This window comes from Heliangelus exortis, chromosome 2, assembly GCF_036169615.1.
Source record: "Heliangelus exortis chromosome 2, bHelExo1.hap1, whole genome shotgun sequence".
NCBI classification, from domain to species: Eukaryota; Metazoa; Chordata; class Aves; order Apodiformes; family Trochilidae; genus Heliangelus; species Heliangelus exortis.
The window spans coordinates 105,900,713-105,924,037 of NC_092423.1; the positions used below are offsets into that span (position 1 = coordinate 105,900,713).

Consider the following 23,325-nt stretch of genomic DNA (forward strand, 5'->3'; position numbering starts at 1 on the left):
TAAAGGCTCTTTGAAACCTATGGGTTTGATCAGACTTACATGACAAAGTGATAGTGATACTTCACAAAGCAGAAGAAATCAGTTCTGGTGTCTTAAATATTTTGGGTTCGAGTTTGGCAGGATATCATCTTAAACAAACAAACAAACAAACAAACAAACAAAAAAAGAATAACAGATTAAAACATTTTATTTTTATTCTTCAGGTTTTGGCTGTACATCAGAAGAACAAAGAAACATAAACATTCCAGGTTCACACTAATGCTAATCCATAATGCTATGGACTGAATGACAGAAAACTCAGAGAAGCTGAACCTTGAGTTGCTCCTCTCCAAACCCAAGACACGGCTTCTGTAGACTCCACCCATCTCTGCGTAACAACAAGCACTGATCTGCACTATATCAAATAAATAACTCTGAGCCTCTTAGCTTTGCTTTTGCTTTTCTTTTCCCATCATCCAGGGCAGTGACTCTCCAGATTTCCTAGATAACAGGAAATGAAGAAATTTCTTACAGCTTCGAGCTGAACGTAGCATGGATCACCAACATCCCCATGCCATAATCCCACTGTCATCTTCCATCAGCTGAAATGCATCTCACAGTACATGTGGCAGCTCTTACCCTATGATTTGGGTGCCATAACTGGCATGGAGTATCTGGATCAGTTTCTACTGCCTTTTCAGGAGTATTTTATACTACAATCAATGCAAAGGGCAGACATGCAAGGAAGAAGAATGAAGGTTGTCCGAGCAAATCTAAATCTACACTTTTTTAACTGTACAATGGGAATCAGTTTCTTTCCACAATTTTTGTTGAGTATGCATTTTATAATGAATTGTGAGTGTTGCAAAAAAAAAAAAAAATAAAGGAAAAAGTAGTTTCATAGTCTTTGCTTGCTGCACATATATTAGCAATGAGAAACTTTGGAAATATCACTGCCTGGGTTAAAAGAGTAATGTTGCCATGGTTTTGCAATATACATGAAAAATTAACCTTTATTACTGTGCATACTCTTTCTGCATACCACACTGCACATAGATTCATCATATACCAGCTCTGAACAAAGTACACTGAAGTCATTGTACAGTGATACCAATGGAATTTTTTTCCCATGCATCGGCAGGATTGGCTAAACTGTGATTTGTTGGAGGCAAAAACCTCCATCTAGTTTCATTTTCTACCACTTACACTGTCTGTATCATAAAAATGAACCAAAGTGCAATAATACTTCTAGCAAACGACTCAATCTACAAAACCATAATTCCCTGGCAGATTCAACCTCCAGACTTCTTTTTAAGAGTATTTTGACCCTTTGGCTGCAATAGTCTCAATAAATTAAAATCTGAGTATTTCCTAATCTATTTCCCAGCATTATTTCCTTTGCATGGAAACGGAACTGTTCAGGATGAATGGCTATGTCAAGAAAAAGTAAGAGGAATTTCAAGGGCTCCATAAACACCACCTGATGTACTGCAGCAGTTTAAGATTAACTGGCATCAGCTTGACCCACTACCTGCCTAAAGGAAAAATGGTCAGATAGCATTTGGCAAAGTCTGAGGTGCCAGTTTCCACTGTGGTGTAAGCAGGTATTAAATTTGCTGTAGTTTATGTCTGGATGGCTCCCCAGGCTTATTGCTTTGTCACAAAACTGTCAGAGGCTCAGACTTCAAGACAGTGATCTTTTTCTTTTTTCCTTTTTTCACTTTTTCCCAGTACTGTTTGGAAAGAAAGGGATAAGATACAGAGAGAACAGGACAAGTGTGGTGAGTAGTCTTTGTGGTGCAATCATGAATAAAATAGAAATGAGTTACACAAGCATTTGGAGAGAAAATATATGTAGCTGCTCTCAACTTCTTGCTTAGTTGCACAGAGCTTACTGGGACACATTTTTAAATTTCATTTTGAAATTTTTTTAAGTTTAATTGTATTAGTTTTAAAAGAGAAATAATTCTATGAAACATAGCTTGGAAGAAACAAAAATTCTGCTCCCTGATCATAAATCTGTCACACACAGAGCACTCATTTTAACAAATGTAATGAAGAGATACAGAGACAAAGTTGCCCTGTAAAACTAAATGAATACAAGCTTTTGAACCCCAGCTAGCTTTGGAAAAGAGCAAACTTCATGCAATGTTAGGAAACCACTCATATATTTTAGTGGTAAAAGCTGTCTGGCTGTAAAGAAAACCAATCACATCTGCTTTTCCCTCAATGAATTTCTGAAATTAATAGGGAATGGCATAGTGGCTGTGAGCATTTCAGAGTTTCTGGGGTGGTGAAGAAGTCACTATTTCTCACTGATTTCTACTGACCCCATGTGGTAAGCTACCCTGAACAGCATTGCTGAGGAAGACTTTGGCTTCCTCATTGAAGGGACAACCTCCACCATGGGGACAAAAAGTCTTGAGAGCCATCTCAGTGGCTTTCTGAGAGCATGGCACTTTTTGTTGTCAAGAGCTCCAAAGATTCTCAAAATTCAGAAGCTTCTCTTAGTCCACGAGGGGAAGATACTGAATGATGAGCAATAGAACATCCTTCTTGGTATAGAACAAGGCCCTGATTCTGTAACACGTTGTAGTGACATCCTAAACCACAAGACTGAAATTCAAGTAACTAAGTCCATTAATCAAAAGCACTGGATCAAATTAGAGGCTAATTTATGCAACTTTCAATTTGCACTAGTGGGGAATACAACTCTCTCTCTAGATGTGTTTCCAAACTTACTTCAACACTAAGGTGGGCAGTTCTTGAAAGAATGTCATTGGCAGTGTGCTGGGTAATTTAGGTTAGATCTCAGCCAGAAAGGAGACAAGATAAGCTATGGGAGGGATGTTTTCAGGTATTCTAAATTTTAGCTTTTCTATAATGCATATTAAATCCATATTAAATTTAAGTCTTACACTTAAAGGTGTAAGACAAGATATTCTTAAAAGGTCTACTGGAAAAAAAAGAGGTTTTTGTATGATAAACTCCCTCTCAAGTGCTTATAATTACTTTATAAATTGCATACTCATGACACAAACATTACTTCAATTGAGAACTAGACAAGTTTCTTGCTACTTACCTTTGTCCTAGCAATAGAGCCACTTGCAGAAGAAAAAAAGAGTTAATAGGAATATTAAAGAGTGCGTAGCAAAAGATACATTTTTATTTTTACATGGAGAAGGTACATCTGAATCTCACATGACCCATATACCTAGAAATTGTGTTTTACAGATTTTGTCAGCTGTCAAAACACATAATGAATTGCTGAAATATATTTATTGTTTATTGATGAGAGAAAAAAAAAAAACCAAAAACTTAAGCAGTTCCAAATCCCATGTTACATATCTCTAGTGGCTGCAAAAGCTTTATCTGACATGCCCTCGCTAGAGTAAGTGGTTACTTATATTAGCTGGGAGTCTGTTTCAGATTATTTAACACAAATGGAATCAATTCAATGGACTTAGTCAGTATTGAAGTAATTCTTTTCCTTCCTAAGGAAAAAAAAATTAAGAAAGAAAAGGAACTAGGAATATATGATATATATCTGATATATATGTTGGCTAAATATACAATGTACTATATGCAAAACTCCTTTCTCCAGGTTTATTAACTTGTTTCATGCTCTTCCTGTAAAATTGCTTTAGGTTGACTATATATTGTAAAGGAGAACAATTTTCATTAATATTTTGGGCCTCTTAAAACTAAAGAAAAACAACAAAAAAACCTACCTTGGATGAAAAAAAAAAAAGGTTAGTTATAATATTTGAGGGCAGGTAAACGGAGCTTTTAAGTTTCAAAGAAAGTAAATGGGCATAAAAGCACGTAAGAAAACATTTTTACTTTAGACCTAAATTAATTTGGCCCAAACTAAAGCCCCCCATCTTTTCATATTAAAGAATATATTAAATATATATTCTTATTAATATATTCATATTAAAGAATATTAAATGTGCTCTTGAGAAGCATCTTTCAGCTTAACTTTTGGACATGGGAATAATACACAATAGCCATGCTTGGTGGGGCACTGGTTGCATACAACATGCAGCACAGACCCTAAAAGAAAGAGGAAAATGAGGCAAGCCTAATTCTTCCCTCTTAGTTGTAGCAGGAATATGATTAAAAGTAATCCTGAGCAAAGTTTAAATGATCTTGGCAAAATGCAATTTTGATTTTTCCAGTTTAAAAAATAAAAAAAAGTTACATTGGAAGTTGTTCTATGGGTTCAGGAAAAAACTAAGCTATTGAAAAGATATATGAACTATAGGCTTGGGAACTAATGTTTTTCTGTTTGAGCCAGGCTTCAAAACCAGACAATAAGTCTAATCCTGAAATTATAAAATCCAGAGTTATGACCTCTACATTTTCATAAGTTATGGTCTAATTGTTTGTAATCTGTTTTGCCATTTGTAGTGTTTCAGATACCAGTGCCATTTTAAAATGCTTTTGGGAGGCGTGGATTTTCTTTTCAGAGCAGTTTAAAATATCTGAACAGATGTAACATCAGCCAGCACTGCACAGTGTAACCAGTTGTATAACCAGTTGTCTGTAACTGCAGACACTCTTGTCAGAAAATTCTAGTATGATATTTATCAGCTTTTAAATGAGAATAAAACTATCAACTTCGATTCAATTTAGGATAATGTAATGTTTACAGATGAAGAATAGCTGAATGCTTATTCTTCAGAGGTGTTTGCTTTTAATGGCCACATTTTCCAGTCCCATGAGACACATTATTAAAAAAAAAAATCTTTCTATAGTATATGCTAGGTTATAACAACAATTATTATGATTTTTATATATATACAATGCCGTCTCCAAAATATTTAATACCCAAGCAGCTGGTGTACCATGGCTGATGCTTACTAAATGAATAAATGTTTTGTCTTGTGTTTCCCCAGTGTACTTGCATCCATCTGTTGTCTTGTGTCATTTTTGATTGAGGCCTAGAGGCATTACCACAAAACAAATAATGTCAATTTTGTTTTCATTATTGTGGGGCCAAGAACCTACTTCCAGCCTGAGAACATTTTGGCATTTGGTGCTGCACAGACACAAATGTAAAGAGATATTTTCCACGCAGACACAAAAAAAAAACCCCAGAAAACCACAAACAAAAAAACCCCCATACATTAGGATGCACAAAAGTTTGCATGGGAAGTTTACATTGGTATTCATTACAAGACAAACAACTTTATCAAGTGTGCAGTCTGAGTGAAAGCAGATTTACCAAGCTGGCAGGGGAAACTGTAGTTGCCCCTAATGAGCACTGCAAACTAAAGCATCTTCTCTGGGTCAGATGGCAGGCGAGCATCTGTTTCGTTTCACAGCCTCCTCATCCTCTCTGTGCCTGCAGCCTGCCCTCTGCCAAGACAAAAGCTCACCAGCTCCCACCCAGAGGCAGAGGAGGCCACGGTCTGCTTGTGCTTTGCCCTCTCTTGTGTTCCCCTGGCTGCTTCTCCTCGCTGTTGGGGGCACTCACTCTGTGTTGCTCCAACACGTAAAGCTGATCTCCATGAGTCCTTTGAATATAGAGAAGGAAATATAAGAATAGTTCTTGTCTGCAGGGCTCCTGCAAACAGAGGTGTCAGGGATGGGGACGACTCCTCATGGGGAATGTGGACAGCTTCTCATTTTCATTGACTACAGAGGGAATGTACAAAATGCACAGTCCTGCCTGGCCAACTCAGTTGGTGAGTTCAGGTGCTTGAAGTTGGCACCCTGAAACTCTTTGAATGTTTCGAGGTAACTACTAGGTCAGAATCAAACCATATATTTTGAGGGCTTGCCTACTCAACCCTGGCAACACATACATTTGGGTGGTGGATTATAGACCCTTCCAAACATATACACATACAGCTGTCTATAGTCTTTCTGCCCTTGTATAACTAACTCATGAAAATATCAGTGAGGGTGACACAGCAGGGTGTTTGCTTGCAGGTAGAGGGAGTTTCTGCAGACTCTGTAACATCCAGAGCAACTCGGCAACCTGAGCCTCAGAAACCTGACCTGTCTGAAAGCAAACACTCCTCTTTTCCTTTGAGACAGTAGCACTGTGAGAAGAGATAGAGTTTCAGCAAGAACAAGAACAAAAATTACAGAGGTGACTGTTGATTCCAAGTACACAAGACCCTCTGCTCCCCCCTGTTTGGATACCACACTTGGCCTGCAAGAGAGATCCAGCATGGCTCCTTCATCTGGCAATACCTTCTAGGTCTAAACCTAGTTCCCATTACCTATTTAAGCCCAAAGAATTATTCATATATAGGTGTGTGGGTTTAATCCCTATTGTGAATACTCTAGGAGAGGTCTGTCACTAATCTCATAGTCTGTGAGCTCAATTTTCTCCAGAAACATCTTGGAGTTGTCTGTGCCCACTGTACAAAATGCTTCAGGGACAAAGAGCTGAATCCTGGATTGAGTGAAGTAGATTGTCCCTGACACCTCTGTCAGGACAAGTTTTTCTCAAGAGGAGGACATGATCCCTTTCCCTTGGAACTGCAGAAGTCTTTCCATGTGGCCATGTTTGACAGCTACAAATGCAGCTGTATTCAAGAACTTTAGTTAAGTAACTCAGCATCATGGAAATTTGTGGGTATTCAGTTAAAACTGATAAGCCATTTCCCATTCTATTAAATCCTAAAGAAATTATATTAAAAATTTAATTTCTATCTATTTGGGAGGATATTTCTGAACTTTGAAGACCATTCCTCTGGGGGAGGAGAAAAAGGAGCCAGGGGGCTTCTCTCATATGTTCAGAAGATTTATTCTCATTTGTACAGATGCTGGCATGGGAGTGATTCTTTCCCTCAGAAATAGCTGTATGTCACATGTAGCCAAGTGGTCTAAGATGCAAAATGCAATTGAGCAAGACAGATACAACACATGCAAGGAAATTTTGTGGAAGAAACTGAAGACACATCTGCTTGTTCACCTCTGTCCCCTTTTTTTATAAATAGCATGAAGCCACGCATGGGTCTCATGTCAGACTAACTTTTGATTTTTAGGATGGAATAATCTCTGAAGATATTTGGGATTTCCTTGGTCTTGTTTTTGCTGGGGTGGTGGTGGAAACATTGACTCCTCATCATTAATTTGTTTCTAATTCATTGTCTTGTGAAGACTCTTAGAGGCATGTAGAATCATGGATGACTTCTCTCTTTTTTTTTTTTTCGTTTAAAGAAAAAAAGTCTTGGTAAATGAATAAATAAATAAATTCTTAAGTAGCCCATGTAACAGAGGTTCTCTTCTGCCCTAACTCATCTGACCCAATAGTGAACCCAACTCTAAATCCCTGATATTATAATAATAAGAATAATAAGAATAATAAGAATAATAATACTCCATTAGCATCTATCCAATTAGAAACAGAACCCCCATATTCCAAACACTGCACACTACACAGTAAAAGATATTTGCTATCCTTCCAGGCCCTTCAGCCTAATATGGGTAACAAATGAAGCCAAAGACTGTTCTGCCATCCATCAAGGAAGCAGTCTGAGCAGTTGTGCTCTGTGGATTCTCTCTGTGAGAAGAGTCTGCAACTGCCTGCAGTGCTGGCCTTTGTCTGATCCCCAGAGCATGCCTGAGAAAAGGGGAAAAAAGGTAGGAAGATGAAGGTAAAGTCAGTTACAAAGTTGTATATCTGATAGAAAGCTACATGGGGAGTAAAAACAAAATCATAAAGTGACAGGACACAAATGTAGTGGGAGTTAGGGAAAGATGAAAGAAGGAAGGAAATTGGATAACAATAGTGATCAGAAGGAATAAAGGCAAAGACAAATAATGACAAGTAAGACAGAAAGAGGATTAGAGGTGAATGATGAAAGCTATGGAAATAAGGATGGTACCAGCTATCAGAATTATGGAAAGTTATTTTGTTTAAGATATCACTATTAGGAGTCAGAAAATGTTTCTTTTTTATTTTTTTTAACCTAGAGGATCTTAAGAGGACTATTTCAAGGCAAAAGGGATGTTGGGAAGATGTACAAAAGCAACTGAGAATATGTTTACACGGCACTAGCTGCTGCTGGAGTTAGGTGAGGATGGTCTAGCTTAGTGTACTGGCAATGGTACAGATTGCATTAGCACAGACTTTCATACAGCCTAAGCAGTCCTCTTAAAAGGTAGGGGGCTACAAAGTGATGTTTGAAAATAGTCTTATCTGCTTTTGAAAATTTCACCCAAGCAGGATCCACCAGCTTCTTGTAGTTGTTGTAGCTACTTGCTTTTCAATTATTTAATAATAACAATTTTTGTAAGGGATAAAAAAGTCAAACCACATTGTCAAGAATATCAGGAAACTTCCTTATGAATAGCTGATGCATGTAGAAAGGCATAGGCTTTGGAGTTTGTTTTACAGACACAATTTTGGCTGGCTCCCAGGGAGTCTAAGCTTGAATACATGTAAGGGACTACAGGTAGAGTGCCAGGCCCTCAACCTGAGAAATCTCCTCTTTGTATCCTAAATGCGCATTCAAGATGCTCTTGCTGATAGGCTGTGCTTACATCTTTTAGTGCCGAGTAGTTTGGGGAGCAAGCACCTAAAAATCCACATAAATACAGCTGTGAACACCTTCAGACTCCCCATGCAGCTGAGTGCACCTCGGAACTGCAGCCAGAACTCCTTGCCATAGGCACAGTGCTGAGACCCAGAACTTCTCAGAAACAGATGTCAGCCCTGTCTCATTTTTGTGTTGACAAGAGACCATGAGAAAGCAAGGAGACAGAGAGCCAAACACAGCAGCAGGGCCCCTGCTAGGACAGGAATGAAGGAGCCTCAGGGCACTGTCAGGATGGAGCCCCACCATGGCTGAACCATTTCCAGTGTCTCTATGTCTGGAGGGCAAGGGGTGTTTGAGATCTGTGTGCTATTCCACATCTGCTTCCAGAGGTTTATGCCAAACAGCAGCAGTAGGGTGAGTTTTGCAGCACCTGGGCTCTGTGAATGCTCCAGAGTATCTCCAAATTCTCCACTAGAAAAGATTAATTGGAGAGGTGAACATCACAGTTGATGCACCAACCATACTAATGTACAGTAATCTCACCAAAAGTTATTTTACTGCTAAGTTTAGTAAAAACACTTTTTTCTTGTTCCTTGTAATTATGCTTTGCTGTCCCCAGAGAATAATACTCCTTAGCTTAATAGCAGTACATATGTAGTCAGTAGCTGGAGTTTGTAAAGCTTGTAACACCTTGCTCTGCTTTCCAAAATGTCAAGTTTCTGAGTGGGACTGGCTTACCACAATACCTTGTAGCCTTGGTAGTTAAAACAAGTTTAATTTCTCTGGGGCTTATATTTCATTTGATTCCTCACCATTCAGGATACTTGAGTGCCATCAATTTATTGTGGAGGTCAAATTCTGAAGACCTGACTCATCCAAAAGTAGTGTTAGGGATTTGGTAATTACCAGAGTCCTATGGTGGAGGAGAGCCAGACATTTCTGTAACTAAAATGACACAGTAGCAGAGATAATATCTGCATATTTTTTCCAGCCAAAGCTCCTAGGTAGATCAGCTCACAGAATGAGGGATACCTGGCTGCAAAGAGATCCACAAACAGTAATTATCAGAGCTGGGTGGGAAAGGATCATTACAGCTCCAGAAGGATTTCAATACCTGATGATTACTTTCATGCTTATTTAAAATGAAAGCTCAAAATGTCAAAGTTCTCCTTAGCCGGACTCCAAACTCAGTTTAAAATCCTGGGCAGATGCAAACTGTTCCTGAAGCACCAGAAATTCTGAAATATAAACCCCGCTGATTAATTAATCTTTCATGTGAAAGGTTTTCCCACCAGGAAGGAAAGGATTTCTGAGGTCAGGCTCTTGGAAGCACTGAGCTGGCAGCCCAGCAAGCACAGCTGGTGGCCAGCAGTGAGAAGACTCTCACAACAATTTCTCCCAGTGAACTCCAAGCCTCCTTAAACCAGCTTGAGGATGAATCTGCCTCCAATGAAAGAAGGCTCTGTGAGCCATCACTGTTCAGAAGGAACTGTCGAGAAAATGTGTTCCTTTCCACTTAGAATCCAAAAAGGGTACAGAGAGTGCCATGTTTCATCAGCATAAATAATTAATTGCAGAAGGACATGTAATATTCATAGCTGAAAATCATTAAACAAAATAGGCTGTGAAAAAAATTTTTAACATGAAGGGATATTAATCATTTAGCCACAGATTCAGCTTAGAGCTTCTCTTTTGTTTAATTTAATTATTATTTTTAAAAATCTATTCACAGGCAGATGTTGCTCTGCAAACCCACACAACTAATTCCCACATGTGAGACAGTCAGCCTGAGGTTTTGCCTCTTGCAGTATTAATTAACATCATGAGGCATTGTTAATGATAGTGGACAAAGTGAAAATGAATAATTTTCTGTGCTTGGTAAAATGAGGATGAAAATGGGTCAAAAGAACAATGCTTTTTTGAAGAGCTTTTTTATTATTGTATGCTCCCAGATGTTTTAGTTAATGCAAGGTGAAAAAAAAAATCAAATCTCTCTAGATTTTCTGTCTCTCCAATCACACACAACCAGAGCTTCTTAGGATGGGGGTGTTTAAAAGCAAAATTGAGCCTCAAAGCTTCATGAGAATTTCCTAGCTAGAAGACATGAAAATGCTTGCATGTAAGAGCTGAATCTATCTCAGCAAGCAGAAAAGTCCAGAGCTATGCTGCCCCTCTCAACGAGGAGGTGATGCCAGGGCAAAACCCATGAGCTGGCATTGTACAGCTCATGGCCCAGAGAAAAATCACATTCAAATTAACTGTGTCAGATCTCACTGAAGGTCTTGTTGTCTTCCTGCCCTTCTGACATCCCTTTTCTCATTTCCCCTCTTTTCCCCAGAAAGTATAGCTTAGCCTGAAACTGGACCTTTTTTTCTTTTCTTTTTTTTTTTTTTTTTTTCTTTTTTTTTGTTCTTTTTTTTCTTTTTTGTGAGATGGATGCAGTTCTGACAGGTAGGAAGATAATCTAGAAAATAAGAGTAAAAAGTGCAAAGAAGGACTGGTTGGAAAAATTTCAGCTGGCTGAAGATAAGAATGACTGAATATTTACTACTACTACTGGGGTCTGTGGCCAACTATCCATCAGGATGGTACCAGAGCCTCAGCTTAAAGATCAGCATGTTTTTTCCTCTGTTTTTTATGGTTACCTTGGGTTCCTGGAATAAGTGCAGCAATTCTTAACCAAGACCTGTTGAGTCTTTTGTGCTCTGCTATACTCTTAGACAGTTCTAAAATATTTAATTCATGCAACCAGTCCCCAGCCAAAGAGCGTGAACAGAGGGAGAAGAAACTGTACCCCAAATTTTGAAGTGTCTTTGAGGAAGAAGCCATTATTCTCTTAAAAGTTCATTGAGTGCTGCAGCCCTTTTAAGTACAAACATCCAGTGCTTCTGAACTGTATTTATATCATTGTATTACTATATATATACTTCATAAACTTAGACCAGAGTCTGAGGTAGATCATGAACCTTGCAGAGGCCCCTTCATGCAGTTACAGATACACAAAAAAGGACTTAAAACTACTCTGCTGGTGAAGGTGATAATTTCCCTGGGCTTTAATATGGTCAAACATTTGTCAAACCTGCAAAGGACTTAGGGCTTCTTACAGTCCCTTGTTTTTTAGCACGTGTGCTCTGAAAAGTAGGTATAAAACCTACAGAGTGAAGATTCTCCATTCCCTCACACTTTTTGGTTATGTTTGTTGTTTGCAGACACTTCAGAAGACTGAAGGGGACTGCAGAAAACAAAATAGGATAAGAGCTTATGGGCTTGCAGGTCACATACAGTACTTTCAGGAAAGGTACAATTATATGAAAAACCTACAGTTAGTTTTTCTTTCAGCAAATTGTCTGTGACAGTGAAGTGAGATATTTTTCTTCATTAGCTAGCTGAACATCATGCCTTCATGTTGAATATTTTATACTTCCATAAGGGAGTTACAGACACATATATGCTTTTCTGTCTCACCTGCAAGGTTATTCAAGCTTTGAAAATAAACAAGAAGATTTTTTGTGGTGATTTACTGTACTATGCTGGGACATTGTCATGAAATTGGAAAGGAATTTTTGTTCTATTTTTAATGAAAATCATAACACAGTCTTAGTTCCATAAAAGTCACTAGTGTCTCCATGGCAATTCTCAGATGTGTAAGCAGGTAGTTAATGGTAATTTCTGGTGAAATAATTTTGCTGTGAGTTTATAATGTTCTTTCCCTATGTATCAGCCTACTCTGCTGGGCTGCCTTCTTGCCTGCTCTCTAGGGCAGACTCTGCATAGGCACAGTGCCTAGAATGATGTCCTTTTAATGTCTTTTTATCAATATCCTTAGAACAAATAGGTCAGCTAGCATCTTATGTCTGTAATCAGGATGGTGACCAGTGAAACCAGTGTCAGTTTGCTGCTATATTATGATTTTTAGGGCAACATTCCTACTATTAAGTGATAAAAAATATGAGGGAAAAATACTTTTCCTCATTGGGAAAGAAAGGCAGCAAGCAGGACGGGGCAGAGCTCTGGGTGGCACTGTGTTTTGTGGACAGAATGAGTTGGCAGAAATGGATGCATCAAATTTACTCGTGCTAAAAGCTGATCAGTTAATCTGGCATGAACAAGGGCTCTATTTCTACTATCAAGATCTGAGGGCATAATTACATGAGCCACAGCACTTGTAAGGACATTCAACTCGGTCATGAATTTATTAGAAAACAGGGCAAACGCATTTGCATACTGAGTTCATATTTCTAGAGGAAGAAATCTATGCACTATGCCAAAATAAGAATTTAAATGATCTAATATGAACTTGTGAAATGTAATGAATGATTTAATAACATCATCGGCACCAGCACAGATGGCTCACCATGTTGGTACTTCACTCTGCCTCATAGAGTGGGAATGGTTGAGAAATGCCACACGTCTCTATTACACAGTATTATCCTGGGTGCTAGCACAGTGTTCCATTGAAGAAGTTTTAATGCCAGAGCATGAAAGTTATCCTCACGTTTCAACTGCAGAGGAAAAGTCTTGTTGATTTATAACTGCTGAGAGGTTTAAAACAGGACAGAAGTGAGCTTTGATCTTCTGTGTGAGTCAGATAATGCCCTAAAATCATATGAATCAAAGTAGAAGTTAAGTTTCTACCGTGTGTTACTGCTAAAAAAAAAAAAAAAAAAAAAAAAAAAAAGTTCTTTTCTAAGGAGAGGGAAAAATCAGCAACAAACTCTGAAGTTACAGGGTACAGGGTTGGACAGTAGCCTAACCCTAAAAAGTGAATAATATTTGGGTGCATCGTTACCTTTAGTCTGATGTAAGATACATTTGAAGGAAACAAGTTTTTGGAGTGATGACTAGATATTTTCTGAAATTTATGGAATTTGAAATTGCTAGCAAATGAGGCAATGAGAACTGATAGGTATTTAAAAAGAAAAAAGCCAAAAAAAACCCAAGAACAAAAGCAACAAGCAAACCAAAGCTGTTTAAAACTCTAATTTGGCTCATCACCCCATCTTAGAAAATTGTGCCTTGGGGAAGAAGTAGAAGGAAGAACAGTTATTAGTCACAGGTGTAATGGAATGAAAGCTGCTTAAGCCAGGACTGTCACTAAAATAAATGCTTGTTAAATTATATCCTTAAAATCTGGTGGCTAGCAATCTGTGTAAACCCTAGGACTCAGTGAAGTTAAATTATTTTCTTACAAAAAGAGTGGTAGCAAAGCTTGGGCTGCCTCAGATTGGCTACTAATTTGTCCTGGAAGTCAGAACTTGCTTTTCAGCAAATTTAATTGTATTATTTATGGTTGCAACGTGGGAAAGTTTCAGAAAACTTTACACAAAACTTGTGAGCGTGCAGATGACCTTTCTAGTTCAACCTGCACTGCAGATTGTCTAAACAAGCAGATAGTTATTTTTATTTTAATATTTTATTCAATACTTACTCTTCTGGTTTCATTAAAACAGGGAATTATCATATAAAGCAACAGAATAGGGGATAAATCTCTGATTCTCTTTAAGGTCTTGACAAAATTGTCGCTGATTTCAAGAGGAAAGAGATTTGATCTTTTTGTGCAGTGCTTGTATAAATCCTTGAGAAACAGAAGGTTTTGTATTTTGCTCTAGGACACATCGAGGACTATCAAGCCTCCTTTGAAACAGCAATATTTCAGCTGCTATTGCTCTGACTAAAGCCAGTCACAGGTTTTCTTCTGGCATCTGTGTACATTTTAAGGCTGTACTAAAATGGGTCTTGGTTAAACACTATTTGTGGCAATGGTGTCACCTCGCATGTGACAGCAAACACCTCCTTTTTCATCTCCCCCAGAGAGGGTCCTCTGATGGCTTTCAGGAGAATGAGTTATCCCAACACCTTTCCACACTGATTGCACTGGGAACCTCAGAGCAGTGAATCAGAGGGCAAATTTACTTTTTGTAAGAGCTTCCTTCTGTGGGAGAGCATGGCTGGAAAAAGCTCAGACAGTGGGTCAGGAGAAACTACTTCTGCCTTTAAGGAGCTGTTGTTTGGTAGGGGCTTATGACTAATTTAACAAGGACAGATAAGACACTCAGTATTGTACATTGTTATAGTTAGTAAGAGGTAGTTTGACATAGATTAGACCCAGTTTGTAACTGTTGTCTTTTAGCACACTGGGCCTTTGGACGTGAGACAGCTTTTATCTTGGTGTCATGGACAGTGGTAAAATGTGTTACAACCACCTGATAAACGTAAAAAGCAGAAGCAGACTAGTGCAGAATTCTCCCTGCAGTCTAATGATCTCTTATTCATCACTGTTTATAAATGCCCTTACTGTATGTTTGCTATGCTGTCATGGAAACAGCCATTCAGACAACCAATTTAGAGCAAATTAAAATGATGCTGTCAAGACAAGAATATGTTAGAAAATAATTTATTACCAGTTTCACAAAAAAACCCAAAAGTCCCCCCATATATTTTAAATTTTTAAGAATCCTATCTGCATTTGTCTTTTTGGGAAAAAAAAAAAAAAAAAAAAAAAAAGACAGATGCTATTCTGTAAGCACACATTCCAAAAAAAAAGAGCTATGTGGATACCGTGCCTTCATACAGCCTGTATACAATGAGTTATGAGTGACTTGTACAAGTGAATTACTTCTTTACACTTTCCTTTGCTTCTTTTCAAGTCTTCACATAGGAGCAGTAGACTCAACATAGGTCTGGATGCTGACTTTCTTGTACATGGCAAAAAAAGCACAGTAGTGTTGTCATGACACATTGGCACATTATGTCATCCTTGCTCTACAGCATTCTCCAGATAGTCATGAGACTTGTCAGTAGCTTCTCCAAGGGTGCAGTTTCTTAGTAACACTGGAAATGCTGTGGTGGTACCTTCCTCTCTCTTCCCAGTCCCTCTCCAGCTGCATCCCTGCTTGCTCACTTGCACTGGTACAGGTAGACATTTGATCTCCCTGTGATGAGAAGGAGCAGCACCAGTTGGGTTAATTTTCTTCCTGAACCTCTCCAGATGGGCAGCAGCCCACCAGATAGCAAATAGGGACAATAGTCACCTGGAACAGCATCCTTAACTTAGGATATGTCTCCATATCACAAGTGCAAGGAGGAGAAGGACTCCAGGATGAAGTCTGATGCAGTTTAAGCTCTCTCAGATATCTAACTCTTGAAAACTGTAGTTCCCTTTACTGGAAAATAGTTCTGCTCTATCACCCTTGGTGGAGTTCCTGAAGAGAAGCAGTCTCCTCTGTCACATCTCCAGAGAGTCCTCCCTTACCATTAACATATACCCTCTCCCTTTGCACATGGAGGCAGGCAGATATGCAATGGTAGAGTCAAGCTGTGCAATTTTCTCTCCTAGGGGATTCTCTGCTAGCACTTTGCAGCCCCATTAGAGCTTCTTGTTGCTGCCTTAGCAGTGCAAAAAGCTGTGCTGCACAGGGGAACCTACCCAACAGACCCTTACTAAAATATCACTGACGTGAAGACAATTGCAAAAGCCATCCCCAAAGTCACTAGAGTCAAACTCTAAAACTACACAGAAAATAAGAGGAAATGAAAGCCTGGATGGATAACTCATCCTGTGCTACTCTTATAGTCAGATGCAGAAGAGGAAACAATAAATCAATGCTAATATGTGGAGACATGGAATGTGCTGCATCTTTCTCCAGTGATACATGGCCGAGAAAACGGCTGATGAAAGTCATTATTTATAGCAAGCATAAAACCAGTGCTAGTTAGAACTCAATAGCTGTCACCATCACTTTAACAAAAGCTAGTGAGAGTTATACCAATTTGATGGTGTCTTAAAGTGAGCTGAACTGTAGAGAACTGCATTTTTGTTTCAGATATCAAGAAAATATTCAGAGTAACAGTAGTTATTAAAATGAATGAACCCTAAAGTAGTATAATGACTATAGAACTGTCAGCATCTTCTTCCCTCCTGTTCCAGTTGATCCCAAAGAAGACAGGACTGATAAGAATCCACTACAACTATAAAGCACAATTTAGTCCACGTTTTGTTACTTTACCCTTTATTTTATTACCTTTCCCTTTTGTTAGTAAAATCTGTATTTAGTTGTTTTCAGTTTCCGACTTAAAGTCTTCAGTCTTTATTCCCCTTTTATCTTCCCTTTGTAGGAGTGAAAATAGAGAGCAATTCTATCATTAGTTTTGTGGTCTGCCCAAACTGCTAAGCCGTGACAAGCACCAAGCCTTATCCATGGAATGCATTAAGAATAATATTTTTCAAAATCATTGTTTGGTTTTATGACATGTGTTTACGGAGGTATTTTGGGTTTGCTTGTGCTATTGCCAATGTTCAATGTCCGTAACACTCAACCACACAAAGTGTCCTCATCCATTCAGAGCAAACAATGTTGGATTAATTATGTGTCCATACTATATGTGAATTCTTGCAATGGCTTGTTTTCCTCACTATCTGCATGAATAGTATTTTTGAAATATTCTTTACTTTTCCTCTCTTTCAATTTCAAGCACAGTCTTGCTTTAAACTTGCCTTAACTTACACTGCTACAGCAGCATCATTTCACTTCAGGAACACACTAGTGCAAATTATGCCCCTGCAAAAAAGTTTTTCTCCAGTCCCAACATACATCTTAGGATCACTTTAGTCTTTTCCTGTTCTGCTCTACAATCTTCTTCAAAAACAACTACTGATGGTCCCCACCTTCAGAAGCTTCAGACATCTGTGTTACTTTTATCAAACAACACAGATGCTGACTTTATTCCAAAAGGTAATTCAAGAAGTCTCTACAGACTTTGTGACTTTCAAAGCACTAAACATATTAGGCTCATCTAATGTAAGACACCAGACCTACAGCTTTTCTCTGATTCAGAAGTGCTTTGCATCTTTGAAGCCTTGAGGTAATCTAATCATGTATGAATGTGTTCAAGTCTGTGGGAGCCACAACAATCTTAAACTTTGGTCTGGATTCTTCATAATGAATCATCTGGTGAGTTTGTCCATTTCATTACTTTTACAGTAACTTTTTCACGTGATCTAATCTTGCTGTTTCTTTTTTTCTTGGATATGGTAAATGTCCAAAAAGAAAAAAGTAATACATGTGTATACAGTGCAAGCTGATATTCTATTTCTACTAGCAACTTTATAGTATTTTTACATGAATTATGTCTTGCAATACTTGTGGTGATGATTAGTTATTCATACACTAACTTCTTTAACTGTGTTGTACAATATTAAGCATACATCTGGTTTTTTATGGTTTATGATCTCATAACCCATTTTATCCTTATTTTTAGAACAGGAGCTTAAACAAACCAAACATTAAAAAAGCTGCGAGAGCTGCTTGACTGTCATTGTTACTTGTAAGAACATTGAATTAATCAACTTATAACTGCTGTTGCTAATTAATAGCAAATGTCCTTGGGGCATTCTCCTTTGTCTTGAGTCTGGACAGTGTGATACCAGCTTTGAACTCCCTAATGTGTTGGAACTTTATTTCAGAATTTATTTCAATCCTGTTCAGAGATACTGTTTTTTCTTCCTTGCTAAAATTAGATGATAATTCCCGTATTGCTCCCACTGCAAATTTTCTATCTCTATGCATGCAGAAAGCATATAGGTGACAAGACAGCATTCCAGCAAATAAAATTGTACAGAGTCCAATATTCTGCCAGCTTATTAGATAGAAAGGTGCATGCTGCATAGAAAAATCAGAAGAATGTACAGGGCAGACTACGCCATTACCATCACCTTGCCAGCACCCCTTGCAATGTTCTTCTTTTGCTATCAAGGGTGAGAAACTTTTGAACTCACTGCTTAAGAAGATGGGCTCAGAACCCTTTGTCTATAGAACGATGGCCCCTTGGTTCACTTGTGCCCTGCCAAGGCTTCCAGTGGCCCTGCTGCTGAACCTCTTGCAGAGGGCACCCAACAGCACCCACCTCGTCGGCTGCTGCAGAGAGCTTTGGAAAACAAATCCACCAGTTTTTATGGCATTTTTGTATTAAACACTAGGTGTCACTGGCATCCTCTTAATGCCGCCTGTTGAAAGTGGCTGCCCGGTTCCAAAACACTGAAGGATTCTTCAGAGCCTGCATGACACTAACAGAGGGCCCAAAAATCCCATTTGGTTCAGGTATGAAGATGTCCACCCACAATCATTATGTGCATGGGAAGCAGAGAGAACATATATTTTCTCAAACACAATTTTTGCTGCTTTTTTGTATTATCATCGGTCTCAAGACAGCCACACAATGCCAGAAGAAAACTATTACTTACACAGGGAAAAGGAATTAATTATTCTTTTTCTTATTCTTAATTATTATTAATTAATAATATCACATCATTAGGGAAAAGACTAATAATCCACACAGTCCTGTCCCTTCTCTGAAGGAGAATGACTGCCTAGCACAGTGATCAGGTCATACCAGTTTATCTGTGCTGCGGAGAGAACAAAGCAGAGTTTTGCATTGGAAGAATTAGAAACTAGAATGATATTTTAGCTCTGGTGTAGTCAAATTAAATATTTCCCGAGTTTTACCAAAGAAATTACCTCGATCATGAAATAAAATCTTAACAAATTATATTAGTTACTTTTCTATCCTCTGGGTATATTTTAACAAGTTCATAGACTCCTAGAATGGTTTTGGTGGGAAGGTACCTTAAAGATCATCTAGTTCCAAACACTATGCCATGGGAAGGGACACCTCCTACTAGGCCAGATTGCTCCAGCCCCATCCAACCTGTCCTTGAACACTTCCAAAGATGGGGCATCTACAGCTGCTCTGGGCATCCTGTTCCAGTGTCTCACCATCCTAACAGTGAAGAATTTCTTCCTAGTGTCTAGCCTAAATCTACCCTCTTCCAGCCTGAAGTCATTACTTCTTGTTCAAGCTCTTTGTACCAAGGTTTCTGCAACACATTCCTGTTTCATGACACAAGTTCAACTTCTCTTCAGCTGATCTGTGGCTGGTAACACAGGGGGGAGTCCTGGCCCAAGTGAGTTAAATGCTAACAGTGCCCAATGGCACACTAGAAGAAGGTACCTTTTGGCTTTCTTGATAGCCTTCAGAAAGAAATAAGGAACCTGCTTCCTTTTCTCAGGACCTACTACAATACACTGGAAGCAGTGCCTGGTGAAGTGCAGCCTGGCAATGGGCAGCACAGAAGTTATCCTTCAGACCAAAATCAAGGAGAGCTAAAAGTGCCCTGGTATGAATGCCAGTCTATCTCAGAATTCACAAAGGACTTTCCCCACCTGTGGTGGTTTTTTTTGTGACCCTGTAAATAGAGAGTTGTCCCCAGTTTTTCAAAATGCACAAACGAGCACACAGATATCTGAGCTCCAAGGTCTGACTGACTGTATGTGAGGTAGGTATCCTATGCTGTGCTATGGTTGAACTCACTTAATGGCCTATGAAAGTCTTAAAAACAATTCTAAATTCTAAAATTAGCTCTTTATGCCTATAGAAAGCTGATCACACCTAGCTTTGATTCAAGACATGTCCAGTCTTCATCTCTGCAACTTACATCAACCCAGAGGCCCCAGGCTCCTCTCCATCCTCACAAGTAATCTGCTAGTGGTTTCCTGGTAATTCAGGATAATTTTTGACATCTGATCTGGAGCAGGAAAGAAATAATTTTAATCTCATCTTTCAAAACATCATCAACTTCTTTATGTTAAGGAGCACATACAGAATCTCTCTAAGAATCAGACACAATGATTCTGGATGGCAATGATTAAACACTGAAGCAATAACACTCAAGAATTTCTTCCTTCAAAAAAAAAAAAAGAAAAAGAAAATAACCACCTAGGTCCCCTGTTTCCTCCACATCTACCACCTTCCCCACACTCCCAATGCTGAGTAAGGAACTAGGTTTAATAATGTCCTCTAAAGACCCAGCACCTCTGCCCGCCACCTAAACATGTGTCACCCAGGGGACCATCAGCTTTCTCTGTGTTGCAGGTTTGGGGCTGTCAGTAAGAGCATAAAGATAGAGCCCAAGCTGTCTTATTCTGGCTAGGCATGAAAGGAAAATGAGAAGAAAACAAATGATGCTGTTCAAGATAAAGCCATTGAAGGATGAAATCTATAATAATGCCTTTATTTCTGAACCTTTCACTCTTTATCCTTTCATTTTGAATAAAGATTCTGTACAAAAAGCAGAGTTGATTTACGCAGAAATCAAAGAAGTAAAATTGCATATTTAAAATACGTTACAAATTTATATAGTAGATTGATATAGACTTTTTTTTTACAAATTCAATCAATTTTATATATTTAAATGTGTTCCATATAGAAAGCTAAGGAAGCTTTGGTTTTTTTCCCAGAACTAACTCTTCTTTTTAATCAAAGTGAATACACTGATACTCAAAATTTTGCCAGTCCCTTTGTTCCCCCTTCCCAATGTAGAGATTCTCACTAACAACTTTTCAACTTTTTCAGACTGCCAAGTACTGATATAGCTAACAAAGACATACATTTAAAAATCTAATGCAACTTCCAAGGTTGATAATGCTCATATGTGCATACTTCAGAAAACCATTTGTTTACTTGTCTTGAAGAGCTTATCTGGTCCTCACGGCACTGTGCCTCGCACACTCAGCAACTCTGATGTCCTTCTGTCTTACACAAGAAAGAGGTATTAGCCTAAGTTGGCAGAGAGAAAATTTCCATTAAAACCCCAATGGCAAAGAAGTTTCAAAGTATGAATATCTTTCCTAATCCCATCTCTCCACATTGCCTTAGATTTGTTTCAAAGACTTTCAAATGTTCAGTTTCAGGAGTTGTAAAATCATAACAGCTCTATTAGCATTGTATTTAAATTAACTCCAGTAAGCTAATACTTATTTTTGTCCCATTTATTTCAACTTTTAAGACTCAACTAAAGTGCTTTTTCATCAGTGGTGCATATTGCACAAAGTTTATGTTGCATTAAACTTTATCTACTTACTCAGAAGCTTAACTAGACAAATTATAAAAAACAATTAGCCATTATCGTATCTGATATAACTCAAAATTATCCACAAAATCCTAATTGCGCTGAAATCACTAGGAACGCTACAATTAGTTTTATCAAAATCAGCACTTGTATTTCTCTTTTTCTGTGGGCCAAAGGCAATGTTACTCTTTATATAAAATTCTTTAACCATTTTTTCCATTGATTTCTTCAGGAGATAAATGTACTCAAAATTTGTGATTCACAATGTAACAAATCAACATAACAAACAGGTAAATAAACACTTGCTGTATTGGCACTGGGCACTCCAGCAATGCCTGCTTTTCTCTCTCACTTGAGGCTCTGTTCTTCTTCTGCTCTTTCAGAAGAAAAGAGAGTGGGAGTTCAACTTCCAGTCCTGTACAGCCATTCCTCTCTTCTCTCTTTCCTTCCAAACCTTAAGGCTATGTTAGTTCTTTAGAAGGTGTCACAGTTTCTTTCGTCCTTCCTATCACCTTCTGCACAATAAATCTTTTAGCCATCACATTTATAAAGGGCTTAGATGATTTAGCTTCTTTGCCATGTAAACTATTAGACACAGCTTCCTATTATTTCCAGTTATCAAGCTACATAACTTATTTCATCCTTCTTTACAGCCTGGGTTATTGGCAGACCCATCTGTGTGGTGTGTCAGTCTCTGTGATATCTGCAGATTAAAATCCCACTGGCCTATTGCCATCAACACCCTTCAGCACAAGAATATAATTCAAAATATAATTTTACTAAAATTGCTTTGAGGTTTTTTTTGTAATGCTAAGAATCTGTTTCAGGTGACCATTTTCTTGAGGTGAGTCCAAGTGCCTAAATGCACTTGAGAATCAAATAAAAAGAGTTGTGGTGCACCAGGGTCTGGAGCATGCTTCTGTGGCTGCTTCTTCAAGCCTTCCAAGAAACAAAAGGTAGGAACTGGCAGCATTTCACAGTTGCCTTATGCTTCAGCTCCAATATCTTGGGCACAAGATACACAAAACAGTATTTTCCTTTTGTGAAACATCTTGTGCTCCAAACTCACCTCCCTTTTTCAGTCTCTCTCTCGATTTCATGGTAATTGAGCTTCCCTGTTTATTAAATGTGACGAAATGTTGTTTTTCTCACAACAGTAAATTGTTGGCATTGGCTGCCAGCCTCCACTGGTTTAGTTTGGAAATTGTGTAGTATAAATGATAAAGATTTTCCTGTCTCCTCATTCTCCAGGACAGCCACAAATTACAATTTGTTATAAGCAAGTTAACTTTTCCATTGCCTTTTAAAGTCAGATATATTGATTGCATAATCTTCTATTTGAATCTCCTTGGTAAAGATTCTTTCTATTTGAAGCTCCTTGGCAAAGCAACTTTCTATTTGAAGCTCCTTGGTAAAGCAACACTAGATCACAAAAATATTGGCTGAAGTGAATCCAAGCTCAAAATGCAACACAGAGCCCTAGTATGAAGATGAATCTTCCTGAGATATCATCTTTTTGTTCTCACGTTTCACTGAAATACATTACCTGTTCTGAGGGGAGGAAAAGCCTCAAGGGCTCTTGATATTTCTAAACAGAATTTCTAGCTACTTGCTATATTTATGGCTACATTATCAGTCTTCATCAAGATGCAGTAAATACCTTCGCAGAGGTCAGTATCTTGGATTTAGTTCAATTGTTATTTTCAGTGGTGATGGAAACTTGATTTAAATCACTCCTGTCATGTACTCAAGACACTCAGCTTGTTCCACTGTCTCCCTGTCCCTTCTCAAATGAAGGACAGATTCCTTGCTTAGAGCCACTGAAAATCAGAAATCCTGCTTTGCTGCCTTCCTGCCAGTTCTCCTTCAGTCTTCTTGTTCCCCTAACATCGGTCTGACCCTTCACACTCCACAGCATTATACAAAGAAATTCACCTA

The 23,325-nt window shown here is 38.4% G+C and overlaps 1 long non-coding RNA gene across 2 annotated transcripts; it reads right to left on the reverse strand.

Annotated features, from left to right (window-relative positions):
- Nucleotides 1-211: 211 nt before the first annotated feature.
- On the reverse strand, nucleotides 212-22,307 carry LOC139793755 (uncharacterized). Of its 2 annotated transcripts, XR_011724774.1 has the most exons (3): nucleotides 21,633-22,307; nucleotides 20,979-21,067; nucleotides 212-480 (listed from the first exon to the last, which is right to left on the reverse strand). It is a non-coding gene; the product is annotated as an uncharacterized lncRNA (long non-coding RNA). The 2 variants fall into 2 exon arrangements; XR_011724773.1 differs by lacking the exon at nucleotides 212-480 and having other exon boundaries at nucleotides 20,535-21,067.
- Between the last annotated feature and the right edge of the window lie 1,018 nt (nucleotides 22,308-23,325).